General features: G+C 45.7%; 1 protein-coding gene across 2 annotated transcripts in view; it reads left to right on the top strand.

Annotated features, from left to right (window-relative positions):
- The first annotated feature begins 6,061 nt into the window (after positions 1-6,061).
- Positions 6,062-19,207, top strand: part of LOC146860865 (uncharacterized) — a 118,047-nt gene continuing 104,901 nt past the window's right edge. The window contains exon 1 of one of the 2 annotated variants that reach the window (XM_085644845.1): positions 6,062-6,169. The gene's annotated coding sequence lies outside the window, so the exon portion shown is untranslated. The remainder of the gene's footprint in view (positions 6,170-19,207) is intronic. The other variant, XM_085644846.1, reaches the window with a different exon arrangement.

Below are 19,207 nucleotides of genomic sequence, written 5' to 3'. Positions count from 1 at the left end.
GAATTGCGAGTTTACATGGGTTGGAATGTTACGGAATATGGCATTACTCTGGGTGAGAACAAACGTAAAAGCTCGACTCCGATCTGGGTCGTACCCCACCAAGGTCAGGTCTGTTTGCAAGGAAATGGGAGGAATCCGAAAGCTCGACTAGGGAAGAGTGACTGTATCGAAACATATGTTTTCCCGTCACGGTCTTCCCCTGCATTCTTAGCTGCTAAGGGTACCTATTTTGTTTGCCAAGACAGAGCATACACATGGCTGCCTGCTGACTTCTCAGGCTCATGTTATATCGCTCAACTGCTACCTCCGACATACACTGCTGCACCGGACTATCACAAAACTAGAGTTGTGAGAGGTGTTTTCAGTAAGGAAGATACTGCTGGCCAAGAAGCAGGAGACTTCTTCAAAGGTTTCCTTCCGTTCTGGGGGCCTATGGCCAACAGTAGAAACTTACGTCAACTAACACGGGTAGTTGAATCCACCATCACCGAAACTGCGGGTGCCCTTAGTAACCTGACAGCTGACCTTCAAGCGGATCGCCTCATGACGTTACAGAACCGTATGGTTCTTGATGTGTTACTTGCAGATCGAGGTGGAGTGTGTAAGATGATCCAATCGAGTTGCTGTGTTTTTATCCCAGATAATGCGCCAACGGTGTACAAGGCCATCTCTAAGTTACATAAGATTTCTGACTCTATACATGTAGAGGAAGGTGACTGGTCATTAATGGGATGGTTCTGGAGCCTGTTGTCTGCGTGGGGATGGAAGGTTCTGATAGTCACTGGTGTTGCGTTAGTATTTTTATTTTCGTGTTGTCTCATTGTTCAGTGTGGTCTTGCCTTATGTAACCTCTGCATTTCAACATGCGTAAGAAGACCACCTGTTTTTAGAGATACGCCACGGGATAGAGTAATGCTTCAACAACATATCAGTGACCTGATGAACATAGAAATGGATTCTGACATAGAGTGAGTTATTGCCTATGTAAGGGCAAAAGGACGGTCTGAGGTTCTGTAGCGATCCGAACCCGTGAATTCGGTATCGTAGTACTGACACGATTTTGGTACCAATGAACCGCAAATGATCCATTATATGCATAACAGTGTTTTCGCTACGCAACTAGCATGAATTCACTGAGAAATAGGGCATTCTGTTGTAAAGTCATGGCATCCATTTTAGTTACGGCATCCATTTTGTTTCTTGCCCTCACATAGTCAATGAACGGGCGATGACCCCGGCAGAGTCACCTTGTTAAGGACACGTAAGCCCGAGCCCCGAGAAAGGCTGACGCTACATGACTAGGCAGAATCAAGCTGCCTCCCCTGCCTGAGGCCAGTCCTGCTATACTGGTTCTCGTGTCCGTTGTCCTGACTGAAAGGCCGAAGACGGTAGCCATGCCCGTTTATGATCCATAAACACCTCTTATCCTACTTTTCAATCCTTTGCACCTGGCTCTGCTCCTCTCCTTCTGGGCTTTTACAATGGGGAGGTTACGATTTTTATGATGGGGAGGTTCGGACAAAGAATGGAAAACTGTCAGGGGAATCTGATCGAATACCGAAATCCTACGACTAATTATTGTTTGATGTCTATTTACTGTTTGTTTGGGATACCGGGTTGGGCATGAGAAATATTCGTGTAATGTTGCCTAAAGGCATTGTGCGTGTATTTAAAGAACAACCCACTTAATGCAATTTGAACAGTCTCGTAGATTCTGCCTCTGTGTGGTTCCTATGACTTCTGTGTCCCTGCAGTAAATAAACCTTGGTCTTTGACGCCACCATCGAGAAGCCCGTGTCTCTGTTTATTTGTGCACCGAGACAGGAGGAACTCAGGGGTCTTTGGGTGTTGTTTCCCTGACACCTCTGGACTCTTAAAAGTCCAGAACCTCAATGGGGGTGGCAGGAGTGTTGGGCAACATAAGCCCTATGAGTGGGGGTGGCAGTAGTGATGGTCAACAGGTCCCCTATGGGTGGGGGTGGCAGGAGTGATGGGCAACAGGTCCCCTATGGCTGGGGGTGGCAGTAGGGATGGTCAACAGGTCCCCTATGGCTGGGGATGGCAGTAGTGATGGGCAACATGTCCCCTATGGCTGGGGGTGGCAGGGGTGATGGGCAACAGGTCCCCTATGGCTGGGGGTGGCAGTAGTGATGGGCAACAGGTCCCCTATGAGTGGGGGTGGCAGTAGTGATGGGCAACATATGCCCTATGGCTGGGGGTGGCAGGAGTGATGGGCAACAGGTCCCCTAAGGATGGGGGTGTCAGGAGTGCTGGGCAACATAAGCCCTATGAGTGGGGGTGGAAGTAGTGATGGTCAACAGGTCCCCTATGGGTGGGGGTGGCAGGAGTGATGGGCAACAGGTCCCCTATGGCTGGGGGTGGCAGTAGTGATGGTCAACAGGTCCCCTATGGCTGGGGATGGTGGCAGTGATGGGCAACAGGTCCCCTATGGCTGGGGCTGGCAGGGGTGATGGGCAACAGTTCCCCTATGGCTGGGGGTGGCAATAGTGATGGGCAACAGGTCCCCTATGAGTGGGGGTGGCAGTAGTGATGGGCAACATATGCCCTATGGCTGGGGGTGGCAGGTGTTGATGGACAACAGGTCCCCTATGGATGGGGGTAGCAGGAGTGCTGGGCAACATAAGCCCTATGAGTGGGGTGCCAGTAGTGATGGACAACATATGCCCTATGGCTGGGGGTGGCAGTAGTGATGGGCAACAGGTCCCCTATGGCTGGGTGTGGCAGTATTGTTGGGCAACATATGCCCTATGGCTGGGCGTGGCAGGGGTGATGGGCAACATAAGCCCTATGAGTGGGGGTAGCAGGGGTGATGGGCACCAGGTCCCATATGGATGGGGGTGGCAGGGGTGATGGGCACCAGGTCCCCTATGGATGGGGGTGGCAGGAGTGATGGGCAACAGGTCCCCTATGAGTGGGGGTGGCAGGGGTGATGGGCAACAGGTCCCCTATGGCTGGGGGTGGCAGTAGTGATGGGCAACATATGCCCTATGGCTGGGGGTGGCAGGGGTGATGGGCACCAGGTCACCTATGGATGGGGTGGCAGGAGTGCTGGGCAACATAAGCCCTATGGATGGGGGTGGTAGTGGTGCAGACCATGCAACCCCTATGGTGGCCTGTTGTTAGTGGCCAGGATGTGGATCCCCTGTGTGTGTGTACCATTTTGCGGGTACGTGTCGTTTGTTTGTGTGGTAGGTGTCTGACTTACCGCCTGCGCCGTCGGCGTCGGTTACTGATCCGGTCATAGATGTAGAGTACTGGTATGACCTGCGCGATGGGATTCATGTAGTGTTCGTGTCGTACACGCTGCTTGTTGTTCCGTCTCGTACCCGCTGCAAGCTGGTCCGTCTCGTAGCCGTGGATTGAGTTGTGGAGCGAATCATAGCTGATATGCTTTTTTTCCAAATGCTGTGACGTGCCATATGTGGTGACCCGTCCGGCGCGTAGGAAGTACGCATAGTACTTGTCAGGGCGGAAACTGCTGTGGATACTGCTTCCGGGCGACTCGGTTCGGTGATAGGAGTTACGGCTCGGACAGAGAAGGGAGCTTGAATCACAGCGTACGTTTTCAGTCGTGTTTTTGGCAGTTATGCGCATCGTACTTCATCCACAGGACGGACCGGCTACGGGTACGTGTCGGTCTCGGAGAGCTGTTCGACCAGGATCCAAATCGACCCTATATTTTTGCAAACGATATTAATAACTTTGATATTTTAAAAATTGATATTACTTACCTCAAAACCGATATTCTTGACAACGATATTCTTGGTGACGATATTTCCATATAATGATATTTTAAACACAATATTTTGGTATGGCGATATTTTTACTTCGATATTTTGTCTGAATACCCAAGCCGATAAAAGTGCTTTTGTTGTCTTCAGTTAAACCAGCCAACCATGGTTGCATTTCACCTGAGCATCAAGGCGTCTAAATCTGTTTGTGGTGTGTTCTGTCTTTTGCTGTCAGATGGCAATACAGAGTAGTCTTTCAAAAACTATCTTTTGCAGTTCTCCATGCACGGGCAGAGGTGGAGTTCCAAGTGCCTACACACAGGCATAAAATTAGGAAGCAAGTTGCTTTGCTCCGGGGTGCACTGAAGGCAGAATCAGGGTAACAGCACCATGCAACCTATTAGTGCGATCCTTACCTTGGCTACAGCAGGACAAGGGTGTGGATTCCACAGTTATTCAAGGGACAAAGCAATAGAGGGCATTAAAGCTTATCAGAGAATAACAAGCAGGAATCTGTGCTTCCTTGCCAATACCTGCATGTTTTTTATCAGAGTTTAACACTGATATTTCCGCTAAAGAAATGTCCCTGTGAAGACTAAAAACCTATCATTCTGAGAGGCCCGGTAATTCCCATTACCGGAAATACCTATATTTACTAGCCACTCATAATGAGGGTGTTAGACCTGGCATCATTGGTGTGCGTTTTCCCTCTATTTTTACATTTGTCTCCTGTGTTTTTGCTTTGTGTTGGACGTTTTGCTGGTCTAGATGCTTTGGGCACTTTGCCACTACTGTTCAGTGCCAAAGTGTAAGTGCTCCCTTTGTAAATTGTTGCTATGGATTGGTGTTTCCATAATTGGCTTATTTGATTTACTAGTCAGTCCCTAGTACAGTGCACTGTGTGAGCCCAGGGCCTGTAAATCAAATGCTGCTAGTGGGCCGGCAGCACTGGTTGTGCCACCCACATAAGCAGCCTGTAAATGTAACTCGGGCCTTCCATTGCAGTGCCTGTGTGCAGTCTAATACTGCCATGCCGACCGTCGGTTGGAGCCTTTACGGGCAGCATCGTAATCTGCCCCATAGTACGCACCTCAAGGAAGGGACACCCTCTCACCCATCTACACAAGAGACATTTTCCACCCCAACAGACCGTAAACTTCTCTCTGCAGGCCTTGGTGAGAAATGGACAGCAGGATTCTCTCCTGTGCCCTTTTGAGGTTGTATGGACTATGAGTTTCTCTCTGCGGGTGTTCCACTTGTTTAGATAGTCTGTTCCTCTTTGGGTGCTCTGCTGATGTTAATTTAGCAGGAGTTTCTCTCCAATGGCAATGCTGATGTAAGCGCGGTGTATTGAAAGTCCTCTTCTAAGAGTTATCTCTTGTGCTATTTGTTGTATGTTTCTCTACTCAGGCCTCGCTGATTTTATCATGAATGCAGTTGCTCTCCAGTGGTTATTCCGAAGTTATTTTTGAAAGTGTGTTTCCTCAATGGGGTCTTATTGAGGTTTGTAGGCATAGCGAGTTTCTCCCTGGGGACAATGCTGATCTTACTATGAATGGGGTTTCTCTCAGAGGCTCTTGCTGAGATTAGTATGAAAAAAGTTTCTTTTTCTCTTTGGGTTTTGCTGATGTTAATATACATAGTTTGTTTCTCCCTGGGGTCTTTCTGAGTTTTGTTTGAATGAATATTCGCTCTGGATGATTTGCTCGTGCTGAGGTCAGTATGAAGAATCTATTTTTCCTCTAAAATCTCTGCTGATGTTAGTATTAATAGTGTGTTTCTCTCTGAGTGGTTTCCTGGTGTTATGATGGACAGTCGGTTTCCCTCTGAGGGTCTGCCTAGTATTAATATGGATTGAGAATTTCTTTTTGATGGTCCTACTGTTGTTACTATGGTTAGTGTTTTTCTCCCTGGAGTTCCTGCTGGTGTAGGGGTGGTTTGTGTGATTCTCTCTGGGGTCTTGTTGGGATTAATAGAGAAAGCGTGTTATTCACTAGAGGCATTGCTGAAGATAGTTCAGACAGTGTTTTCCTCTCTGGGGATCATGCTGAAGTTAGTATGGGCAATGAGTTTCTCTCTGAAGGTCTTGGTGTTGCTAGTATGGAGAGTGTGTTTCTCTCTGAGGATCTTGCTGAAGTTATTGTGGACAGTTTGTTTCTCTCTGTGGATATTGCTGATGTTAGTATGGACACTGTTTCTCTCTGGGAAGCTTGCTTGTGACAACCCATTCCAAGATGGCGCCGGCTAAGTACTGCCAACCCGCCTCCCTTGGATTCCCTCCGGAGAAACACACCCCCCTCCCGGTTTAACCCAGAAGTAGTTGGCACACGCTTTATAATAAGTGTCCCTCACGCCACTGCTCACTTGCGAATATCGACCGCCCGGACAGACTGCACAAGGCGACGCGCCTCTAATAAGTAAGCTACTAACACGGCCACGGTCGTAATCATCCTCTTTTCACCTCGAGGCTCCATTCTCGATCCCGGTCCCTAACCCGCCCGATACTCTCTTCTGCTTTTCCTTAGATACAAGGACGGTTTGTTTATTTATACTTTGACAGGACCCAGGAGTCCATACAGATTTACATACGGTGAGCGCATTATTTTCAGACACGCCACCGCGACCCTCAAGCCCTCTTTGCCCCTTATTTTGATCCCTTTTTACACATACACCGTATTTACACTACCCACGTCATCTTCGCTCCAGAGCAGCCCCATTAGCAACTCTTCCATCTTACTGTCACCCATAGCACTCGAGACCCAGCAGTTATTCTCTGATATGGCTAAACGCCTGGGTCTCTCCTCATTTTTCGATCACCCTATGGTTACTTATTTCTGAAATCTAATTTCCCTTATCTCTTGTCATCCATCCCTGCTTTCCTGACCCGGATATCTGATCCATCCAATACAGTAATTTTCCCTAAACCATTGTAATGAATACCGCTTTTTTTGCCATAATGTCATTTTCGCTTTAACACATGCATGCTGCACCATGTTTCTCGAAACACCATTGCTTGTCGATTTCTTTGAAATGCTGATTATGACGTGATTTGACCTATGTATTTTGATACTCTTTTTGCCTTCTACACTGCTCTACACTGCTCTATCATATTCTGCCTCTATCACTTAAATGTTAACCTTGACCTAGCGTGCGTGATATGAAAACCTGGTACTACTCAAATGTTTATCTCCATACGCTATACTTCGGGTTTCATCATGACGTTTATTTTACTATTTTGCGATACACCATTGCTTGTCGATTCCTTTGATATGCTGTTTAAATGATGACGTCATTTGGCCTATGTATTTTGATACTCTTTTTTCCTTCTACATTGCTTCATCACATTCTGTCTCTACTATTCAAATGCTATCTTTGACCTAACGTGCGCGATATGAAAACTTTGTACCTTTCAACTGCTTATTTCCATGCGCTACATTTCGGGTTTCATCATGACGTTTATTTCACTATTTTCCCAAATTGTTTCCTTCGCCCGCCGTACTTTCGGGGCCCTCAACCCCACCGTTCTACCACCTCTTTTGGTCTTCCAACTCTTTAACTTTTTTGCTAACACTAACCTCTCTTCTTTCACTCAATGCTCTCATGAACCTCTATATTATCTTAACTGTTATATCCTGCTTCCATACATGATTACTTCAACTTGTCCTTACCATTTGCACGGTCCTCGACCTCCTGACGGACCAGTTCTGTTGTTTAATATGTCTATATAATGCTTTTACACTGTATTATACTGCACGTCCAACTTCTCAAATGTATTTCTCTCCAAATGCTCCACTGTTCAATCTGCATGCTTTTGTCACATATCACCACAGCCCTGAGGAAGCCCCAGGCTGGATGGCCAATTAAATGGGGTGAAACACGTGTTGGCTGCACTTCTCTTGTTGCTCACCCACAAGAAAGTCACAATACATCATGCAATCGCAATTAAAACATATTCACGTTAAAATCGCAACTGCTGTCTCTGGAATTTTCTCCGCAAATATCAACAAACAATCAATATTTGTCCTAACACTCTCTTTAAAAATGATGTTAGTGTAGACAGTGTGTTTCTCTCTGAGGGTCTTGCTGGTGTTAGTATGGACAATTTTTTTGTCTCTGAGGATCTTGCTGAAGTTAGTATCAGCAATGTAGTTCTCTCTGAGGCTCTTGTTGGTCTTAGTACGGACAGTGTGTTTCTCTCTGGGGATCTCGCTGATGTTAGCGTGGACAGTGTGCTTCTCTCTGGGGATCTTGCTGAAGTTAGTACCTGTGATGTGTTTCTCTATGAGAATCTTGCTAGTGTTAGTATGGGCAGTGTCTTTCTCTCTGGGGATCTTGCTAGTGTTAGTATGGGCAGTGTCTTTCTCTCTGGGGATCTTGCTGGTGTTAGTACGGACAGTGTTTATCTCTCTGGGTATCTTGCTAAAGTTAGTATGGTAATGTGTTTCTCTCTGAGAGTTTTGCTGGTGTTGTTATGGACCAGAGATACTCAAAGTAGGGCCCAGGGCCACTTGCGGCCCTCTAGACCTTTACATGCGTCCCCCTGGTGAACAGCAGCACGGCTGCTGAGCACTAATATTCAGAAAAAAAGTTAAAGAAACGGGCAAGCATTTATTTGCAGGTTAAATGAAGTTATGAAGTAAGTACTGTGGTGTCCTGCACCGCTTAACTTTAGTTGACCTGCAAATAAATGCTTGTCTGCTTATTTAACATTTTTTTAGACTTCCTTACACAATCCCTGACCCACCTAGACTCCCTACCGCCACCCTGCTGACTTCAGTGTGGCCCTGGGTCACACCACAGACCATACCTTGTGGCCCCTGAGCAAAGGTTTGCGAGTACCATTGTTATGGACAGAGTGTTTCTCCCTGGGGTTCTTCCTGAGGTTAATACAGACAGTTTGTTTATCGCTGAGATATTTGGTGATATTACGTTCAACTGTAGATTTCTCTCCAATGGTATTGCTGTTTTTAGTATGTATTTATAGGACCACCCCACGGGCACTTTGCTGAGGTTAGTCTGAACTCCGAGTTAATCTCAGGGGCAGAGACTGCTTCGCATCTGACTAGAGGCATAATGTGAGTTAATTTTAAACTGTCCTTTGATTGCACGCGGTTTCACGGTGCTGCTGATTGCTTTCGCCTCCCCGTTCCCGCTTTTCATTATGCAACGGTGGTAATTACAGCCGAGGACTGCCTCTGGTCATAAATGTTGCAGGTGAAATTAAATGTCTCACATCAATGGCGCCAGCTCGGTGCTGCTGCGGGGTCCTCATCGTATTCGGTAAAGTAAAAATGTTGTTGCGCAGTTTCCTCAAGCTCAGCAGAGGCTCTGAAGTATTTTGAAAAAATCTTTCTGACATACGGAAACTTTTAGGACGCTTTTCTGTAGAGGCACGGAATTTAAGAACGAAGGGCTGTGATATACCATCCCTTTTAATGAGTTCCTTCTAGCTGTTTACAAACAATCAACAGGCTCTTGCTTAATCTGCCTTGTCACTGTTTTGCTCTAATATGTCTGTCTGAGGTTATTCTGAAATAGTGTAATAATAATATTGTTGCCTACTCCGTGGCTCCATTATCAAGCGAAGAACAAGTAATGACCAAGACAGAGCAGGTGGAAGCGTCGCCATAGATACAGGGAACTGGGATAGTGTGGCAATGTTGACGGACTGTCCAATCCACATCCCAGTAGCCTCTGCTCCATTTGCGATGTTAACGGGTTTATTAATGGTGGCTGAAGTTTATACTGCACCAGCGTAGCCCGGAAATTCTGCCTTTTGCTTTAGGCAGGTTGAAATGGCCGACTTCACCAGACCTGCTTGATTTGCCTAGCCGAAGTTTAAAACCCCTGGCCCGCACTTCCGATGATAACTTCCTGCTTCATGGTGCCTCCTTGGTCTGACATCACCAGTCGGCGTGTGTAACTAATGCAATCACCGATCAGCCGATGTTGAAGAAACTCTGCTCTGAGCAAGTTTTAAAAAAACATATCGAACAATCAACAAATCTATAGATTTTTACACACAAGTCTCCAGTGGAGATCACAAGGACGACATTGAAACAAAGAGGGAATTGCATATGTGAAAGAAACATGTGACTCAGAGCACATTCGATCAACAAAACAAAACAAAACAAAAAAAATTAGACGCATTATAAGCTACTTGAGAATTCTCAGTTACTGTTTGTTGCAAAGCATGAACAAAATACTTTATACCAATACCGCAGGAAAGTAACCTGGGAGTCCTTGGGTAGGATTCTGAAAGCAAGGGGGCCAGAGGAGGAGAATGAACGCACTTTACCTGCCCGACCTTTCCCCACTAGAACAGATTGAAAAGAGCTGTCAGCCCCAGTGCACCATTTTTCGCCTTTCCACACCACGCCCTCCATGTCGTGAGCTGGGGCACACGGGTGACAGGCATTGCAATGTCTTCCTGGCTACATAGCGTGGAGCTACGTTAAACATTAGCAATTAAGTGAGCTGTAGCAATCACAGCAGCGCTACGACGAATCAAATAACCTCTCACAACAATCAAGGTGCCACGGAAAGAAGCAGTGGATGGTGCTGGGGGGCACAGCTATGGGGCAGGCTGGCCAGGGGAGTGCAATACACAACTGCCTGACTGTCAGGGACTGTTGTTTTTTCAATAGTGCTTTGTGAATCCTACAGACTTGAAAAAGAAGTTGAGTCAGACGACTTCCCAACTTGCACATTGTTGGCAAGTATCGGGATCTCCCAGAAAATGCAATGCCATGGAAGGAGGCACTTCAGGTGAGTTCTGAATAATGTGGACTAAGAGACCACTTTCAGTACCCTATCTGTGAGAGAGAACACCTATCTCTAGTATCTAGTGCTTGAAGATGAGGGCACAGTAGGCATGGAGGTGGTGGGCCTTCCTGACCACTTTCTTCTTGCCAGAAAAATATGGTTCAAAAGCTTGGTGGAGTGATCCCCTTAGCGCAAACTGATGCATCGTGATGGGGACAGGCAGCACCACTCCTCAACCCACTTTCTGGCAGCATATTGTTTTGTCCAAGGTGGACACCAACAAATCCCTCCTGCAACTCCCTCGTTGCTCTTTTTCAATGTGCCAGGCATACGTAAGCACACAGTCTCTCATTGTCTGTAGTTTGCATATCTTAGGTAGACACTATGTAGGATGATGGAACATTGAAATCTAGCTTCAAGGGCCACTGCTCCTCCCTTCCCATCTGTTAGATGACTTTTGAACTCAAAAGGTACACCAGAACAATCGCAGGTGCATTTCTTGCTCTTGCCACCAGCTTCGCACTCTATGGTTTCAGTGTTCTTTGTGCTAGACCAGTCGGGTGACGATTTTGCTTTTTCACATCTGGTAGTTGTTGACAATTTGGCTTTTACACTTTCTAAGGCAGTATCTGCATCCAATGAGCCATAACGTTTTTAGCTAATCATAACAATAATAATAATAATCTTTATTCGGTTATATACAAACAGTTATAACCATAAAAGCTTTTACACAAAGAAAAACATATTATCCTCAATATACACACAATATGAAATTATTTAGTTTAACACAAATACTTTCAACCCAAATTGGGTCTGTGATTATAAATACACTTTAGAAACATAGCTACACTTTTTGTGATCAGTGTAGTATTCAAAAATTGCAGGTGCAGCATAGCAGGACGACATCTTCTAAAGCCAAGCTTTCTTAACAACGGGGTCAACCATAAATTGCGATGGACAACATAAAATTTACAAAACAAAACAGTGTGCATGGTTGTTTGTGTTGAAATTTCATCGCAAGGGCACGCCACTAGAGTTCGTTCCCAAGAGTTACATTTTGGGAAGGCTACAAGCCTATGGAAGACGTTTAATCTGAAACGTGTCAGCAAAAAGCGCTCAAATTGGGACTCAACATAGGTCAAGTAAGGTTCAATGGTGAGAGAAGTCTCAACCATCAAAGAATGTTGGACCGATATTTTACTTGACTCTTTTGTGATCCGTAATTCTTCCAGATGAGAAAGTGCTCTTATTTTTAGGTCTTTCTTCGAAATCTCGGACATTAATTCGGGATTATCATAATATTTGATCAAATCTAAATCATTGAAAAACTTTTTTATATACAGTAGCCATTCTATTTTTCCTGCGTGCTCCAGCGTCATGCAATCTGCTATGATCTCCTTTGTGAATAGATTTTTTGATGACATCCAAATACGGCGCCACAATAGAAGAGGTTGGACTTTAGCCAGGTCTTCAATGTGGGCCATACCAAGTTCGGCATGACAGGAAAACGTAGACACACGTTTTGGAGTCATCAGGAGAAATCTCATGAAAACATTCTCTGCAATTTGAAGTACGTTCGTGCTTTTATGGCCCCACAAACCTGCCCCGTAGAGTGCGATAGAATGGCATTTTGCTGTATAAATACGAAGAAGTTCTACGGGTGGTCTTTTCCCTAGTTTCTGTGAAAATTTTATGAGTGCCATAATTGCGCGCAAAAGATAATGTTTTCTAGCATTGATGGCCGCTTTCCAATTAAGTTTTTCATCAATCAATACTCCAAGGTATGAGTATTGATTAGTGAATTCCAGCTTCTCTTTGTTTAGGAATGTTGACTTTCCCCTTTTCCTGTCCTTTCCCGCCACCATTACATAAGTTTTTTTGATATTTATTTTGAGATCTAGAGTATCCATAAACTGGGCATACCTGTCAAGGGATTTCTGTAACTCTCGCGGAGTGCGCGCTAAAATTACCGCGTCATCCGCGTAAAGAAGCGCTGGGATAAGACGGTCTTTTATTCTAGGGAGATCCTGGGCCCCCCTCAACATTGCGACCTCCAGGCCGTTGGTATACAAAGAAAAGAGGAAGGGGGCCAGGACACACCCCTGCCTCACACCTCGTTCCACCCGAAATGACTCAGAAACTTCGCCCTGTGTGCCAAAACGGACCCTCGACGTAGGGTTAGAGTATAATGCCCGAAGGAGGGTTACAAGGGCTGGATCTATTTCCATGTCAGTTAGAACAGACCAAAGTTTTGAGTGGGAGACGCAATCGAAGGCCGCGGAAAGATCGACATATACCATATACAATCTGCCTTCTTTTGCTGTTACGTATTTCCCCATCAATAGGCTTAAATTCAGTGCCTGTTCTATAGTTCCGAATCCTTCTCGGAAGCCAAACTGAATATTTGATAGTATATTGTGGTCTTCTGCCCAGTCTTGAAGTCGTTGTAAGACCACTCTACCCAGGACTTTACAGAGGGAATCCAGGAGTGATATTGGCCGATAACAGGAGACCTCGTCTCTGTTTCCCTTCTTAAAGATCGGGATCATAATTGATTGGGTCCAAGATTCAAGTAGCCCATGCCTCATTGTCGCATCAAACACCCTTTTTAGGATAGGTGCCCATAAGTCAAGATTAAATTTAAAGAAGTCGACTGGGACGCCATCTGGACCGGGGGCTTTTCCTCCTTTACTTGCTTTCACTGCCTTAATTATTTCGTTTAGTTCAAAGCTTAGAGGGATCGGAAATAGGGTGTCTTGGGGACTATCCTCCTTCTTCTCATCTAGGTCTATTATTTGAGTTTTACTGAACACTTTAGCAAAATGGTTTACCCATGTCGGGCCATCAATCGCTACATCGATTGAAGGCTGGTCGCTGGAGTCGGACAGGAAGGGAGTCTTCACTATCCTCCAGAACATCTCTCCATTTTTGGACTGAGAGCTCTCGTGCAGTTGATCCCATAGGGAATCTTTTATTTTCCGCTTCCTTAATCTGCAAACTAGACGGTAAGAGGTCCTTAGCCGGCGAATTTCATCTTGGTCTCTTACAGATTTTGACAATGCTTTTTTCAAAAGTTTATGGGCTACCGTGCATTCGTGACTAAACCACCCTCTTTTATGACCTTTCTTCCCTTTATTATTACAAGTTAAAAGATTATTTACTTTCTTTAAAATAACACTAAAATTAGTTAATAATACTTTTTGGTTGGTGTTGCTATCTAGACATTTCATGATCGCCGGATAGACGGCTTGGACCACCTTCTTGGTTATTAATTCTGGTTCAATCTTGCCCCAGCTTAAGGCGTAGCCATTTTGTTTTGCCAAGCGAATGTTATTTTGGGCAAGAGCAGACATCAGCGAGTATGGTTTAAATTTCCCTGCATCTAGGGTTAGATTAAAAACCAACGCTGCATGGTCACTTAATGTGTTAATTATTAATCTAAAATTCTGTGCTCTGCTGCCCAGCGTAGCTGTGATCAAAATATAATCAATTGTTGTCTCCCACCCTCTCCCCAGGTATGTAGCCTGCAATTGTCCTGATATGATATCGGAACTATTTAGGATCATTAGGCCTAGTTCCGACATCATTTCATTAAGTAATTCTCCTAACTTTGTATGACTGAAATGGGTCTCGTGGTTATCAGTTTCTTCCCCATCCCCACAAGCGCAACAGTTTGACACATTACAGGGGTGGTGATTAAAATCACCGCCCCACACAATACTAGGGACGACTGTCCCTTGTATTCTACTAATCAATGTGAAAAGTTTGTTACGGATGGTCTCAAGTAGTTCTGGTCTCTCTGATTCTGGAAGGTTATCGTACGAGTTTACTAAAAAGATAACCCCCTTCCCCTCGAACGAGAGTTTTAGAATCTGATAATTAATATGTAATCTCAGGGGAGTGACTTTTAGCCCAGGTATGGTGTTTTTTATAAATATCGTCAGACCCCCCTTCGCCCTACCATGTATGCCTGCAATAGCCGGTGAAAAATACGTTTTGTATCCCAACAGATGTTGTTCGTTGGTAGACCATGTCTCTTGAAGACAGATTACGTGGTGGTCTTCAACAAACTTCATAAGAGTCCCATCCAGTACTTTATCTCGTACACCCGCAATATTCCATGACATAAACTGTACATTAATACAAGCGTTTCTTGGGTCTGAGCTTTTACAAATATTAAGTACTTTGTCTGCAGGCGAAATTTCTGCCACTCTTAAATCTGTGACCCCCGCCTGTTCGGGTGATGATTGATGTGACCTCGATAAAAAAGAATCAGAAACCCTATGCTGTAGAGGGATTGGTACAGAGGAGGGGGTCCTAATTTCTTTAGATCTAGTTTCCACGGATTCAGATACATGGTCCGAAGCTTTGGAAGACGGATGATGTAAAGCGATGAATTTTCCAATTTGGGTCTCTTTGATATTAAGTCAATCTACATCTTCCAAACCGCACAAGGCGGCATAACGATTAGAGGTAGGGATATTAAATCTCTGGTATATCTGAGAGTTATTATTCCTTGGAGCCTGGTTTGGAGCTTGGAATAGTTGGTAGTTATTGCTCATAGGTCTACTATTCAGCTGTGGATAGAAAGTATGGTTATGTACAGCTTGGAAGGAGAAACGATGATCCATTTTACCCCAATTCATAGGAAGATCTTGTTTAACGTCTGGAATGGAGTAGGCGATCAATTCTCTAGGGTAGAAATAGTCAACCAGGTGTGTAGCAATTGCGACCTCCCCTCTAGCCTCAAACCAATCACCTATGCATCTGACCGCTCTGTGATCTCTGAAATTTATGATTATCACATCGCCCTTCTTATCTTTAGGTCTAGTACCTACCCAACATGTACGTCTCACCATAAGAATTTCCCCATTTATATGCGCAGGGAGGGGTCTATTTGAATTCAACCAATGCATAACTTTATTTTTTAACGCATGGAAGTCCTCCCTTGCACCTGGTATTAGTTCTGGGACCCCTGTCATGATGACCGTATATGGGGCTGATTCGGGCGGTAGGTCCACCCTTCTGCTTACTGGGATATATTGTGGCTGGATTGACCAATCATACTTCTCATGATCTGTTATGTCCTTTTTCTTCATAATGGTTGTTTCCGAAGAATGAGTTCTATTTTTACTTTTTTGTTCTTCGGTGTCCTGACTAGTGGCAAATTTCTGTTTGTTACCCATATTATTGACCCCTTTAGTGTCTCTACTATTTGTTGTGAGCTGTGTCCTGCCGTGATCTGCTGTATTATTAGATGGTTTATCCGCGGAGTTTACCTCCAAAATAGTGGGCGAATTTGTCAAATGATCATCCGTGGGGAGCCGCACTACCATGGGGGGGGGAACATGTTCCTTCACATTATTTTTAATCTGGGTATTTATTGATTCAGATATAAGTAAATTATTCATTCCCACTTGTTTACTTAAATCCTCTAGGTGGAGAGTTATTAATCTGGACCTTTCAAGGAGGGGAAGCAAAAGGGATTTGACCATTGTCTCTAGTTTGGCGAGTAGATCGCTCAAGATATCCGGGCTGAATAACAATCCTGAAGTGTTTGTACACAAAAGAGGAGTGTTTGTTGCTACGGAACCTACATGTTTCTGTTTTTGTGTGAGCGATTTAACTTTTTTCTTTTTCATCAAGAGTGGTCTAGTAAGTATGCCTCGTCTCCTTCTTGTTGGTGGTCTAATTACCACAGGGGGGGAGGAAATAACTAAATTTGGTGAGTCCGAGAGCCCCGATAAGGTAAGTGTAATAATATTATCATCAGGCTGAGGGACCTCACCGAGGGGATTAACATGTGACGTATTTTTTGTTATTCCTGGTGTTGAGTAGGATCTAGAAATTCCGGTACCCACATTCACCACTTCTGGAGATAAAATTTTGCCAATTGTGCCCAGAGAGGAACGTTTGCCTGTTAGAAGGTCTAAAGATAGTCGTTTTTCCGTATCCGCTATCTCCTTCTCCAAGACAGTGGTCACACGCTTAAAGAATTGATCGATAGTGCCAGATACTGGGCCTTTCGATGTGTTTACAGTTAGGGTACGCGACTTATCAACACTTTGTGACATGATATTATGTTGCGGTAGAGCTATAGCAACAAAGATATCACAGTGAGTCAGTGTCCACAACAGACGAAGGTTTCAGGCAATTTAAAACAGTATGCGATAGATGCTCTCACCATTCAATGAAGGTTAGGGAGGTGGCCCGTCCCGTCCACGATCGTCCTCGGACGGCCTCAGACGGCCCACCCTTTGCCCAGGCTTCGCCCCAGTCTGCGCCCCGCTCGCGTCCCGCTCACGCGAGGAGGGGCGGGAGTTAAATGGCGAGAGGAGGAGGGTCCGGGAAGAGGCACCAGGTGCGTCCTGTGATGGCGAGGCAAGGCACCCTGGGCCTCGCAGTCCCAGCGCGTAGCCACAAGCAGCCTTCAAGCAGTTATTCCGCCGGCAATCTTCCTTCGGCACCAACCACTTTAAAAATCAGCGTCCTTTAAAATATCCACGTTCTACGCCTACGAGCGGCACCCACGAAGTGGGGGCCGCGAGGCGTTTTTGAAGAGAAGAGTTGATGGGAGGAGGGTCCGGGAAGAGGCACCAGGTGCGTCCTGTGATGGCGAGGCAAGGCACCCTGGGCCTCGCAGTCCCAGCGCGTAGCCACAAGCAGCCTTCAAGCAGTTATTCCGCCGGCAATCTTCCTTCGGCACCAACCACTTTAAAAATCAGCGTCCTTTAAAATATCCACGTTCTACGCCTACGAGCTAATCATAAATGGATTACTGGCAACCCGGCATGTGGCATTCCTGGTGCAGAGAGTAGAGATTGAGAAATAGACCCGCTGAGTCAAACACGCCAGGATGCAAGGGCTTCCAGTTACTCCTTGCAGCAGAGAAACATTATGCCGCACTAAACAGAGATCAGCCACATGCAAATCAGCCTTGGTCCCACTCCAATACGCACAGTCCAGTCTGGAGGGGACCTGGCCTGGCTATTTGGGCACAGCTCCTACTGGGGCAAGACAAGGCTGATCGGCATACAGCTGATCTCAGTGGCAAGTTGAGTGATAAACAATGGATCGCCTGTGCCTGAGATCAGTTTAAGCATTCCTTCCATCACTTTGCTTTTTGTTGCGAATTTGGGTTTCGTACTTTTTGTGTAATAGGACTTAAGCCAAACCTCCCTGACGAGGGCCGGGTAGCCAAGAACCAGTTTGGGGTTGCTTGCGTTCCCATCTGGAGGGGACCTGGCCTTGCAGTTTAGGCGGTAGTGTTCCAGTAGGAGCAGAACCAGGACTGTTTGAAAATGGCTGGTCTGTGTCTATAGTGGCATGGTGATCAAAAAATGATTCAGCAGAATGAAGATCAGCAGTGGCTGAGATGAATTCAAACATTCCTTCCATCACTTTGCTGTTAGTTTCAAGTTACTCCTGTCAGACAAGGGTACCTCCTGAAGCCGGTTTTTGTTTTTCATTCTCATAGTTGTAGACATACATTTATAATGTGAACAGCACAACTGCAAATAACATAATACAAAAACAACTACAAGTACCCGTTTGCAAACATAAAACCAGAACTAGATTAGCTACTAGTGCTTGACATTAGAAAACTTTAGTATTCCTTTGGAGCTGCCAGAATTTAGAGGGTGGTGAGAAGAGCGGCTGATCGAGTGTAGTTACTGACTGACTCACCCCACTCAGAGGTTCTCGTGGAAGCGGTAAACAGGAAAACCACTGCAAGACATGCAACTATTTCCCAGAGAGGGTCAGCCTAAACACAGTACTTTTTAGGCCGGTTCATTCAGTGCATTTATGGGAAAGACTTATGTGACCATCGAATACAACTATTTCTATCAGCTGTATGATTTGAATTCATCCAAAAGAGCATAAAAAATCGTTTGTAAAACTTTTCAAAAGCAGAGCTCTCAAGTTATTGCACATCAGGTGTGAGCAGCTTCTTGGCTCCTGGCTTCATTCTTTGAGTTCTGGTTCTGGTAGTTTGGCTTAGCCGTGGTAAATTCAAGGCTACACGTGCAGGAATAAAAAGAGAAAGCACAACTTGGTGGGCTACTCACACCTGACACAGTGCAGCCGACTTAAGGTCTCTGGGATAGCCGAGTCCCCTTATTCACTCACTGACTCTCCTACCGAAGAGAACCCAAGCCTCGGCTCCACACTCCTATTAGAAGGCTGCCGGTGTGTGTGGAGGGGGGGGGGAGGGGGCGTTGGCGCCCCGGCAGCTCCCTGTGCCAGATCTCATTGGCATTTTTGGATTTCTCAAGTCCCTTTTACAGAGTCCCGCAAACCATAGACGAGTCCCGCCTCCAGCTCCGTACCGGTCGGACTCACTGTCCCCAAGTTTGTACACAGGTTGGTCGCACACTGCTCGTCACACCAGCAAGTTGCCCCAAAGGACTGTAGTAAATGTAGTGGCGACGGCGGGTACGCCTATGCCACGATGTGTAAAGAGAACAGTATGTGTTGCATTTAGCCATCCCTGGACACGTGTTTCGAGGTAGTTGCCTCTCGTCAGCAGGGAGCAGGACAGTGTAAAGGGGTGCCGTGTGGACTGCCAAAATGTAATTAAAAACAGGTCAAGTACCTCTCATGGCGCGCAGGTGCAGATCCAAGGCTCGTCAGCCCGTTAGCTCAAGGGAGCCGTAATAATTTGTACACAGGTTGGTCGCACACTGCTC

Source organism: Triturus cristatus, chromosome 3_1, assembly GCF_964204655.1.
Source record: "Triturus cristatus chromosome 3_1, aTriCri1.1, whole genome shotgun sequence".
In the NCBI taxonomy this organism is placed as follows: Eukaryota; Metazoa; Chordata; class Amphibia; order Caudata; family Salamandridae; genus Triturus; species Triturus cristatus.
Note: the sequence above shows the minus strand (reverse complement) of the source record. Positions and strands in the feature narration are given on the sequence as shown.